The 12879-nt window shown below is 48.9% G+C and overlaps 1 protein-coding gene across 3 annotated transcripts in view; it reads left to right on the top strand.

The window, feature by feature from the left end:
* Positions 1–7085: 7085 nt before the first annotated feature.
* NADK (NAD kinase) overlaps positions 7086–12879 on the top strand; it is an 88107-nt gene continuing 82313 nt past the window's right edge. The window contains exon 1 of one of the 3 annotated variants that reach the window (XM_073585421.1): positions 7086–7383. The gene's annotated coding sequence lies outside the window, so the exon portion shown is untranslated. Of the gene's footprint in view, positions 7413–12879 lie in introns of all 3 variants that reach the window. The other 2 variants (XM_073585418.1, XM_073585417.1) reach the window with 2 other exon arrangements.

Genomic DNA, 12879 nt, shown 5'->3' on the forward strand with positions numbered 1-12879 from the left:
GGTTCTGAAGTAATTTTTTTCCAAAAAAAAGTTAAATGTTAATTTTTTTCATCCACATTGCTTTCGTTCCTGTGAAGCACTTAAAGGGTTAATAAACTTCTTGAATGTGGTTTTGAGCACCTTGCGGGGTCTAGTTTTTAGAATGGTGCCACTTTTGGGTATTTTCTGTCATGTACACCCCTCAAAATGACTTTAAATATGATGTGGTCCCTAAAAAAAAATGGCTTTGTAAATTTTGTTGTAAAAATGAGAAATCACTGGTCAACTTTTAACCCTTATAACTTCCTAACAAAAAAAAATGTTGCATCCAAAATTGTGCTGATGTAAAGTAGACATGTGGGAAATGTTATTTATTAAGAAATTTATGTGACACATCTCTCTGATTTAAGGGCATAAAAATTTAAAGTTTTAAAATTGCAAAATTTTAAAATTTTTTGGAATATTTCTGTTTTTTTCATAAATAAACACAAGACTTATCGAAGAAATTTTACCACTAACATGAAGTACAATATGTCACGAAAAAACAATCTCAGAATCAGCAGGATCCATTAAAGCGTTCCAGAGTTATAACCTCATAAAGGGACAGTGGTCAGAATTGTAAAAATTGGCCTGGTCATTAAGCTGCAAACTGGCTCTGTCGCTAAGGGGTTAAACATCAGAGCTGAGCAAAAAAAATGTGTACGATCCTTGATTGTCCAGAACCACCTAACCAGAGCCTTGCGAAGCCCCTCTTATCTGCCGGCATCCGCGGCGCCTCTTCTAGTCTGGCACAATATTATGTCAATTATATTGTCACACTGGAATATTCATCAGAAACTCGCTTCACCTCTAAAGTCTATGGACGGTTAAGGGAGATTTTATTTTCACCTACGAAACTTCTATCACTGACTTCCCTGGAAAAATGAGCGGGTGGCTGGCTGTCGGTCCTTAGGTGTTACCGTGCAGCACCGCTGGCGTTTCATTCTGCCTATAATTGTCACAGATATTCATTTTCTTACATAACAAGATTAATTTCCCTAATCCAAATCTTTCGTCTTACCTTGCTGCAGTCATCAGCGCCGGCCCCATAGCGGGTTAGACTCAGCTACAACATGGACATTAGATACAAGAAGAAATGTAATGTAAACCGTCCGACCGACACGCATCTGCCAACGATCATTTCCCGCTATGTATTAATGACAGAAGAGTCAATAAAACAGCTGGTCAGGTTCGGTTTTGTTTAAGGACCTTGAAAAAAGAAGGGCTGGCATCAGATTGGCTACTGTGGGTAAATGCACCCCTTTTGCATTGGACTTCTCTTGTGCTGCACCAGTTCTCTGGAATGCGCTACCTTGGAAAATCAGAATATTGTCAGCACTAAGCAAGTCCCAAAAGCTCATCTTCTTAGGCAGATCTGTCACATTCCCTAATCTGATGCTTCTCCATTTACCATCCATTTAAATTTTATTTCTTCCAACCTGATTCTTTCATCCAACATTAACCCCTAAGCTCCTAGTACACCTTTACTCTTGTGAAATCCGCATTCATCATGCTGTGCCTCCCGTTTTCTGCAGTAATTCGCTCCTTATTATTGGCTTTAGTAGTTACGGCTTATTTTCTAAATGTTTTATTTTTTTTTTTTTTTCTTGAATTTTAATTTTTCAACTACTTTGCCCTGGCAGATGTTTTAGACCGGTTTATGAAATGTGAATTGTACCAAATGTCTCTTTTTTCTGTCATTTCTCACTCTCGTCCTTCACCGCAGTAAAGTTTCAGGTGGAGTTTTCAATATTTGGAACAGTTTTAGACAAACAGACTTTTTAAAGAGCTTGAGCCTTTTGGTGCTGAAAAAGTTACAAACAACATCAAAAAATGTTTTTGATTTGGGGCTAAATTCATGAACCGTATGCCATTTTGAAGAATTTGGCAAAAAAGAAAAAGTAACTTGTAATTTAGTGATGTGACAGAAACAGCTGTTGATCACCAAATTAGAACTGGGATTAAAATTAATAAAATACAATTTATGCCAAACCTTTTCCAACAAAACAATGTATCAGTTTGTTCAGTTCTCATCTCCTGCTGCTGACAGATTAGATCCCTTTAAATCAATGATCTATCCATGTAACGAAGTGACACGTTTGGCTTTTACGGGCGCTAGGTTTTCCTGCATAGTGCTGGCTGCGGAATGAGTGAACTGAGAATCTGTCAGTGAACTCTAAAAAGGAATTTCTAACTTTTCTCTACATTTTTCCAAGATCCTCTCCGCTTACAAAATAAGACATAATCCAATAAGCAAAGATGGCAAAACTCTATTACAGATTTTGTAGAAAGAGGTAAAATACAAATCAAGATAAAGGACACAACAGGTGGAACTTAAAGGGATTGTCCAGGACTGAGATATTGATGTCATGACTTTTTAGGATAGGACACAGACCTGGACGACCAACTAATCAGCTGTTACTGGGAGATGGAAGTTAGTGGGAGCTAAGATGCAGAACCTGTGCAGTGGGGTGACGACCCCGCACACTGTTCTTCCAGGACCTGGTGGCTGCTGACTGGTGGGCGCTGGACCCCCAGTCTATACATAGGTCATCTGTGCAGCAGATAGGACAGTGACAGCAGCAGACACCGAATATCAGGAAGAACAACATCAGACTGTGCAGGATTTACTACTGATGACAGAGGCCGGAGTGCAGCTCATACCCCATATATAAGTCTGCCCGGGGCCATCACATCAGTAACATAGAGCATCACTCCTTCCCTGCGTCTCCTTACTGCAGAGCATCACTCCTTCCCTGCGTCTCCTTACTGCAGAGCATCACTCCTTCCCTGTGTCTCCTCACTGCAGAGCATCACTCCTTCCCTCTGTCTCCTCACTGGAGAGCATCACCCCTTCCCTGTGTCTCCTTACTGCAGAGCATCACTCCTACTGCTACCTTGGATCTAATCCTTATAAACAGGGAGGAAATGGTTGAGGAGGTAAAAGTGGCTGGGACCCTAGGAGGTAGCGACCATGCTATTTTAGAATTTTGGATAACTAGAGGCGGAAGAACTGTGAAGACTCAGACGTCAAGGTTAGATTTCAGAAAGGCAGATTTTAAGGGATTCAGAAAGAGAATTGGAGGGATCCAATGGCTGGATATCCTTAAAGACAAAAATGGCCAGGAAGGATGGAAATCTTGAAAAATGAAATTCTCAAAGCACAATTGTTAACAATTCCGAAAAGAGGGAAGAATAGGAAGCATTTAAGGAAGCCAGGATGGATGAACACAAAACTTAAGCACATGCTAAAGAGGAAGAAAGAAATGTTTATAAAATGGAAAGAGGGAGGCATATCTAAAGAAGAATATAATGCTGTCTGCAGAACCTGCAGGGCACAAATCAGATTACTAAAGCTGACAATGAATTGAGGCTTGCAAGAGATGTCAAAAGCAATAATAAAGGATTTTGGGGATATGTCAAAAATAAAAGTCAAAGATGCTATAGGATTTTTACAGGATGAAAATGATGAAATGGTAAGACAGGATGTTAAGAAGGCCGAACTTTTAAATTCCTATTTTGCATCTGTTTTCTCTCAGAAAGGAAATGTGACATCAACTGTTCTTCACTGTCCTATTAAGGGAATAGAAGAATCCAGGATATCTATAAACAGAAAGATAGTGAGGAAACACTTAGCTAACCTAAATGAATTCAAGTCTCCAGGTCCAGATGAATTACACCCCAGAGTACTGAAGGAGATAGCAGAAGAAATTTTTGAACCCCTCTCCATAATCTTTGAAAATTCTTGGAGAACAGGAGAAGTCCCAGAAGACTGGAGAAGAGCAAATGTTGTTCCTATCTTCAAAAAGGGGAAGAAGGTGGACCCAGGCAACTATAGGCCGGTGAGTCTGACTTCTATACCAGGAAAGATCTTTGAACAAATTATTAAACAACATGTATGTCAGTACCTGGATAAGAAAGAAGTGATTAAACAGAGTCAGCATGGGTTTGTAACTAGTAAGTCATGTCAGACTAACTTAATTTCCTTCTATGACGGAATCACTGATTGGGTGGATCAAGGAAATGCTGTATAGTATATCTTGACTTCAGCAAAGCATTTGACAAAGTATCTCATGCAATCCTTATTGAAAAATTGACTAAGTATGGAATGGACAAGGCAACTGTTAGGTGGATTCATAACTGGCTTAGTGATCGGACCCAAAGAGTGGTCGTAAATGGCTGCACATCCAGTTGGAAGAATGTCTCAAGTGGGGTACCAAAGGGCTCTGTCCTGGGCCCTGTATTGTTCAACATCTTTATCAACGATTTAGATGAAGGAATTGAGGGTAAACTGATTAAATTTGCTGACGACACAAAGCTAGGAGGGATAGCTAATACTAGAGAAGAGAGAGAGAGGATTGAAAAAGATATAAATAAACTGGAGAAGTGGGCAGCAACTAACAGAATGGTTTTTAACAGGGAAAAATGCAAAGTACTACATCTGGGCAATAAAAATGAAAAAAGCATATACAGAATGGGAGGAATAGGCCTAAGCAAGAGCACATGTGAAAAAGATTTGGGTATACTAATAGATCACAGACTGAATATGAGTCAACAGTGTGATGCAGCAGCAAAAAAAGCAAATGCAATTCTAGGATGTATTAACAAAAGCATACAGTCTAGATCACCTGAAGTCATTATTTCCCTCTACTCCTCTTTGATCAGACCTCATCTGGAATATTGTGTCCAGTTTTGGGCACCACATTTTAAAAAAGACATCAACAAACTGGAGCAAGTTCAGAAAAGAGCAACCAGAATGGTGACCGGTCTGCAAACCCTGTCTTATGAGGAAAGGTTGCAGGATTTGGGATTGTTTAGTTTGCAAAAGAGAAGACTGAGAGGAGACTTAATAGCTGTCTACAAATATCTAAAGGGCTGTCACATTGTAGAAGGATCAACTTTATTCTCATTTGCACAAGGAAAGACTAGAAGCAATGGGATGAAACTGAATGGGAGGAGACACAGATTAGATATTAGAAAAAACTTTTTGACAGTTAGAGTGATCAATGAGTGGAACAGGCTGCCACGAGAAGTGGTGAGTTCTCCTTCAATGGATGTCTTCAAACAGAGGCTGGACAGACATCTGACTGGGATGATTTAGCGAATCCTGCTTTGAGCAGGGGGTTGGACCAGATGGCCCAGGAGGTCCCTTCCAACTCTACGATTCCTTCCCTATGTGTCTCCTTACTGCAGAGCATCACTCCTTCCGAGTCACCTTACTGCAGAGAATCACTCCTTCCCTATGTGTCTCCTTACTGCAGAGCATCACTTCTTCCCTATGTGTCTCCTTACTGCAGAGCATCACTCCGTCTCCTTACTGCAGAGCATCACTCCTATCTCCTTACTGCAGAGCCTCACTCCTTCTGTCTCCTTACTGCAGAACATCACTCCTTCTGTTTCCTTACTGCAGAGCATCACTCCTTCCCTGTGTCTTCTTACTGCAGAGCATAACTCCTGTCTCCTTACTGCAGAGCCTCACTCCTTCTGACTCCTTACTGCAGAACATCACTCCTTCTGTCTCCTTACTGCAGAGCATCACTCCTCCTGTCTCCTTACTGCAGAGCCTCACTCCTCCTGTCTCCATACTGCAGAATTACTCCTTCCTTGTCTCCTCACTGCAGAGCATCACTCCTTTGTCTCCTCACTGCAGAGCATCACTTCTTCCCTAGTACCCTACAGCAGAACATCACTCCTCCTGTCTCCTTACTGCATCACTCCTTCCATGTGTCTCCTTACTGCAGAGCATCACTCCTTCCCTATGTGTCTCCTTACTGCAGAGCATCACTCTTTCCGTGTCTCCTTACTGCAGAGCCTCGCTCATTCTGTCTCCTTACTGCAGAGCCTCACTCCTTCTGTCTCCTTACTGCAGAGCATCACTCCTTCTGTCTCCTTACTGCAGAACATTACTCCTCCTGTCTCCTTACAGCAGAGCATCACTCCTCCTGTCTTCACTGCAGAGTCTCAATCCTTATCTGTGTCTTCCTGCAGAGCATCACTCCTTCCGTGTCTCCTTACTGCAGAGCATCACTCCTTCTGTCTCCCTACAGCAGAGCATCACTCCTTCCCTGTGTCGCCTCACTCCTCCTGTCTCCTCACTGCAGAGCATCACTCCTGTCTCCTTACTGCAGAACATCACTCCTCCTGTCTTCACTGCAGAGCCTCACTCCTTCCCTATGTGCCTCCTTACTGCAGAGCATCACTCCTTCCCTGTGTCTCCCTACAGCAGAGCATCACTCCTTCCCTGTGTCTCCTTACTGCAGAGCCTCAGTCCTTCCCTGTGTCTCCTTACTTCAGAGCCTCACTCCTCCGTCTTCACTGCAGAGCCTTACTCCTTCCCTATGTGCCTCCTTACTGCAGAGCATCACTCCTTCCTAAGACTCCTTACTGCAGAGCATCACACCTCCTGTCTCCTAACTGCAGAGCATCACTCCTCCGTCTTCACTGCAGAGCCTTCTCCTTCCCTATGTGCCTCCTTACTGCAGAGCATCACTCCTTCCTAAGACTCCTTACTGCAGAGCATCACACCTCCTGTCTCCTAACTGCAGAGCATCACACCTCCTGTCTCCCTACAGCAGAGCCTCACTCCTTCCCTGTGTCTCCTTACTGCAGAGCCGCACTCCTTCCGTGTCTCCTTACTGCAGAGCCTCACTCCTTCCCTGTGTCTCCTTACTTAAGAGCCTCACTCCTCCTGTCTTCACTGCAGAGCCTTACTCCTTCCCTATGTGCCTCCTTACTGCAGAGCATCACTCCTTCCTAAGACTCCTTACTGCAGAGCATCACACCTCCTGTCTCCTAACTGCAGAGCCTCACTCCTTCCCTGTGTGTCTTCCTGCAGAGCATCACTCCTCCTGTCTCCTCACTGCAGAGCATCACTCCTCCTGTCTTCTCTGCAGAGTCTCACTCCTTCCCTATGTGTCTTACTGCAGAGCATCACTCCTTCCCTATGTGTCTTACTGCAGAGCATCACTCCTTCCCTCTGTCTCCTTACTGCAGAACATCACTCCTCCTGTCTTCACTACAGAGCCTCACTCCTTCCCTGTATCTCCTCACCGCAGAGCTTCACTCCCCTACACATGAGGACCCTACAGCATCGAGCCTCACGCTGCTTTCTCTTCCGTCTCTCTCTCCAGTCTCCATAGAGCTGGATGACAGCAGGCCCCGCCCCTTCCTGTCGGATCACGTGACTGTTGTTAACCCTCTCCGCGCCCGGTCTCCCTCTGTCAGTGTCAGGGCCCATTGCTGAGCGGAGGCTGGAGGATTTCGGCCTCCGGGAAAAGCCGCCATGGGAGCGACGTAGACCAGAGAAGAAGAGGCCATGATGTAGGAAGAGACGGTGCACACCCTCCTGCCCGTCGGGCACAGCCTGTAAGTGCCGTGTACCGGGGGCCGCACAGGTCAGAGCTTCTGTACACACCAGGACCATACACCTGTGTGGGGAGCCGGGGGCCACACAAGTCAAAGCCTCTGTATACTGGGGCCACTGCTGTACACACCAGGGCCATACACCTGTGTGGGGAGGCAGGGGCCACACAAGTCAAAGCCTCTGTATACTGGGGCCACTGCTGTACACACCAGGGCCATACACCTGTGTGGGGAGGCAGGGGCCACACAAGTCAAAGCCTCTATATACTGGGGCCACTGCTATACACACCAGGGCCATACACCTGTGTGGGGAGGCAGGGGCCACACAAGTCAAAGCCTCTGTATACTGGGGCCACTGCTGTACACACCAGGGCCATACACCTGTGTGGGGAGGCAGGGGCCACACAAGTCAAAGCCTCTATATACTGGGGCCACTGCTATACACACCAGGGCCATACACCTGTGTGGGGAGGCAGGGGCCACACAAGTCAAAGCCTCTATATACTGGGGCCACTGCTGTACACACCAGGGCCATACACCTGTGTGGGGAGCCAGGGGCCACACAAGTCAAAGCCTCTATATACTGGGGCCACTGCTGTACACACCAGGGCCATACACCTGTGTGGGGAGGCAGGGGCCACACAAGTCAAAGCCTCTATATACTGGGGCCACTGCTGTACACACCAGGGCCATACACCTGTGTGGGGAGGCAGGGGCCACACAAGTCAAAGCCTCTATATACTGGGGCCACTGCTATACACACCAGGGCCATACACCTGTGTGGGGAGGCAGGGGCCACACAAGTCAAAGCCTCTGTATACTGGGGCCACTGCTGTACACACCAGGGCCATACACCTGTGTGGGGAGGCAGGGGCCACACAAGTCAAAGCCTCTATATACTGGGGCCACTGCTGTACACACCAGGGCCATACACCTGTGTGGGGAGGCAGGGGCCACACAAGTCAAAGCCTCTATATACTGGGGCCACTGCTATACACACCAGGGCCATACACCTGTGTGGGGAGGCAGGGGCCACACAAGTCAAAGCCTCTATATACTGGGGCCACTGCTGTACACACCAGGGCCATACACCTGTGTGGGGAGGCAGGGGCCACACAAGTCAAAGCCTCTATATACTGGGGCCACTGCTGTACACACCAGGGCCATACACCTGTGTGGGGAGGCAGGGGCCACACAAGTCAAAGCCTCTATATACTGGGGCCACTGCTGTACACACCAGGGCCATACACCTGTGTGGGGAGCCAGGGGCCACACAAGTCAAAGCCTCTATATACTGGGGCCACTGCTGTACACACCAGGGCCATACACCTGTGTGGGGAGGCAGGGGCCACACAAGTCAAAGCCTCAATATACTGGGGCCACTGCTGTACACACCAGGGCCATACACCTGTGTGGGGAGGCAGGGGCCACACAAGTCAAAGCCTCTATATACTGGGGCCACTGCTATACACACCAGGGCCATACACCTGTGTGGGGAGCCGGGGGCCACACAAGTCAAAGCCTCTATATACTGGGGCCACTGCTATACACACCAGGGCCATACACCTGTGTGGGGAGGCAGGGGCCACACAAGTCAAAGCCTCTATATACTGGGGCCACTGCTGTACACACCAGGGCCATACACCTGTGTGGGGAGGCAGGGGCCACACAAGTCAAAGCCTCTATATACTGGGGCCACTGCTATACACACCAGGGCCATACACCTGTGTGGGGAGGCAGGGGCCACACAAGTCAAAGCCTCTATATACTGGGGCCACTGCTGTACACACCAGGGCCATACACCTGTGTGGGGAGCCGGGGGCCACACAAGTCAAAGCCTCTATATACTGGGGCCACTGCTGTACACACCAGGGCCATACACCTGTGTGGGGAGGCAGGGGCCACACAAGTCAAAGCCTCTATATACTGGGGCCACTGCTGTACACACCAGGGCCATACACCTGTGTGGGGAGGCAAGGGCCACACAAGTCAAAGCCTCTATATACTGGGGCCACTGCTATACACACCAGGGCCATACACCTGTGTGGGGAGCCAGGGGCCACACAAGTCAAAGCCTCTATATACTGGGGCCACTGCTGTACACACCAGGGCCATACACCTGTGTGGGGAGGCAGGGGCCACACAAGTCAAAGCCTCTATATACTGGGGCCACTGCTGTACACACCAGGGCCATACACCTGTGTGGGGAGGCAGGGGCCACACAAGTCAAAGCCTCTATATACTGGGGCCACTGCTATACACACCAGGGCCATACACCTGTGTGGGGAGCCGGGGGCCACACAAGTCAAAGCCTCTATATACTGGGGCCACTGCTATACACACCAGGGCCATACACCTGTGTGGGGAGGCAGGGGCCACACAAGTCAAAGCCTCTATATACTGGGGCCACTGCTGTACACACCAGGGCCATACACCTGTGTGGGGAGGCAGGGGCCACACAAGTCAAAGCCTCTATATACTGGGGCCACTGCTGTACACACCAGGGCCATACACCTGTGTGGGGAGCCGGGGGCCACACAAGTCAAAGCCTCTATATACTGGGGCCACTGCTGTACACACCAGGGCCATACACCTGTGTGGGGAGGCAGGGGCCACACAAGTCAAAGCCTCTATATACTGGGGCCACTGCTGTACACACCAGGGCCATACACCTGTGTGGGGAGCCAGGGGCCACACAAGTCAAAGCCTCTATATACTGGGGCCACTGCTATACACACCAGGGCCATACACCTGTGTGGGGAGCCAGGGGCCATACACCTGTGTGGGGAGCCAGGGGCCACACAAGTCAAAGCCTCTGTATACTGGGGCCACTGCTGTACACACCAGGGCCATACACCTGTGTGGGGAGGCAGGGGCCACATAAGTCAAAGCATCTGTATACTGGGGCCACTGCTGTACACACCAGGGCCATACACCTGTGTGGGGAGCCAGGGGCCACACAAGTCAAAGCCTCTGTATTCTGGGGCCACTGCTGTACACACCAGGGCCATACACCTGTGTGGGGAGCCGGGGGCCACACAAGTCAAAGCCTCTATATTCTGGGGCCACTGCTATACACAAAAGGGCCATACACCTGTGTGGGGAGCCGGGGGCCACACAAGTCAAAGCCTCTATATACTGGGGCCACTGCTATACACACCAGGGCCATACACCTGTGTGGGGAGCCAGGGGCCACACAAGTCAAAGCCTCTATACTGGGGCCACTGCTGTACACGCCAGGGCCATACACCTGTGTGGGGAGCCGGGGGCCACACAAGTCAAAGCCTCTGTATACTGGGGCCACTGCTGTACACACCAGGGCCATACACCTGTGTGGGGAGCCAGGGGCCACACAAGTCAAAGCCTCTTTATACTGGGGCCACTGCTGTACACACCAGGGGCATTCACCTGTGTGGGGAGCTGGGGGCCACACAAGTCAAAGCATCTTTATACTGGGGCCACTGCTGTACACACCAGGACCATACACCTGTGTGGGGAGGCAGGGGCCACACAAGTCAAAGCCTTTGTATACTGGGGCCACTGCTGTACACACCAGGGCCATTCACCTGTGTGGGGAGCCGGGGGTCACACAATTCAAAGCCTCTATATACTGGGGCCACTGCTGTACACACCAGGGCCATACACCTGTGTGTGGAGGCAGGGGCCACACAAGTCAAAGCATCTGTATACTGGGGCCACTGCTGTACACACCAGGGCCATACACCTGTGTGGGGAGCTGGGGGCCACACAAGTCAAAGCCTCTATATACTGGGGCCACTGCTATACACACTGGGGCCACTGCTATACACACCAGGGCCATACACCTGTGTGGGGAGCCAGGGGCCACACAAGTCAAAGCCTCTATACTGGGGCCACTGCTGTACACGCCAGGGCCATACACCTGTGTGGGGAGCCGGGGGCCACACAAGTCAAAGCCTCTGTATACTGGGGCCACTGCTGTACACACCAGGGCCATACACCTGTGTGGGGAGCCAGGGGCCACACAAGTCAAAGCCTCTTTATACTGGGGCCACTGCTGTACACACCAGGGGCATTCACCTGTATGGGGAGCTGGGGGCCACACAAGTCAAAGCATCTTTATACTGGGGCCACTGCTGTACACACCAGGACCATACACCTGTGTGGGGAGGCAGGGGCCACACAAGTCAAAGCCTCTGTATACTGGGGCCACTGCTGTACACACCAGGGCCATTCACCTGTGTGGGGAGCCGGGGGTCACACAATTCAAAGCCTCTATATACTGGGGCCACTGCTGTACACACCAGGGCCATACACTTGGGTGGGGAGCTGAGGGCCACCCAAGTTAAAGCCGCTGTATACTGGGGCCACTGCTGTACATGACTGGGTCAGTTGGCCAGTGTGAGGAGTCTGGGGCCGTACAGGTCAGGCCACTGTTGTACATGCCGGGGCCCGTAGACCCATGTGAGAAGCGGACACACTGAGTTGTGTGACTTGTCCGCTGTGTTGTAGCACCTCTATTGATCGTTGTGACTGTCTCCAAAAACATCCAAACTGCCGGTCTCTTGACGTGACCTCTGCAGCCAATCGCTTTCCTCGCTGATCAAGTGCTGCACCTGCTGACTCAGCGCTGAGGTTAGTGATTGGCTGCAGTGGTAACTTAGATGTACAAGGTATTGTCGCTGCAAGTAAGGAAGCAAAATCTTACATGGACCTCTGGCGGACGTGGATATCTGTGTTTTGTGAGACCTGAGGACTTTGTCCGACTGTACAAGAACATGGCCGACACCTGCCCCATCTCCTGGCCAGGGGACTAAGCATAAGTGAATATACTAACCACACAGCAGGGATTGGCAGCTGCTTCTTTCTATGAGGTAAAGTATTTTCTGGCTTGTTTGTTTTATCACAGGAGTAGAGTGTCTTCTGGTCACCAGCCCTGTGAACTCATCACAAATATGAAGTCTGTGACCTTCAAGCTTGGTGACCCATGAAGCTTGTACCTCACTGACTTAATTTACGACGAGCAAAGCGGGCGGGAGGCCTGCAGAATTGCTCACTCCTGTGATAAAACAAACAGGAAGGAAAATGTGTTCTCACAGTAAAAGGCAGCTGCGAACCCTGCTGTGTGGTCAGTATGTTCTCTTATTTTTCCTCCCATTTCCAGGAGCCGTAGTATGTGCTGATCATAAACCAGAGCACCTCAGCATGTTCGAACACGGCAAATAAGACAGTACATAGCACAATTATGTTTTTCTCAGCGTAGGAACTTTTTTTTTTTTTTCAACACAACCAATTGTTGAACTTGCTGTGTAATTATTTCAAGATCAGTTAATTAAAATGTATTTTGTGGGACAAGCCCGTGTAATTGTCAGGTCAGTGTGGCTGCGAGGGAAGTCCCAGAGTCGGCGTTTAATTATGCCAAGCCTCTTACAAAGTAAATAGGCATGTAATGGGAAATTCCAGTAAGAAAGGATCATTGTTTCTTAGGTCAAAAAGTCTCGGTCTCTTGGAGTACGGTCA

The sequence above is a fragment of the Dendrobates tinctorius genome, unplaced genomic scaffold (genome assembly GCF_039654945.1).
Source record: "Dendrobates tinctorius isolate UK_male_01 unplaced genomic scaffold, ASM3965494v1 ptg000086l, whole genome shotgun sequence".
In the NCBI taxonomy this organism is placed as follows: Eukaryota; Metazoa; Chordata; class Amphibia; order Anura; family Dendrobatidae; genus Dendrobates; species Dendrobates tinctorius.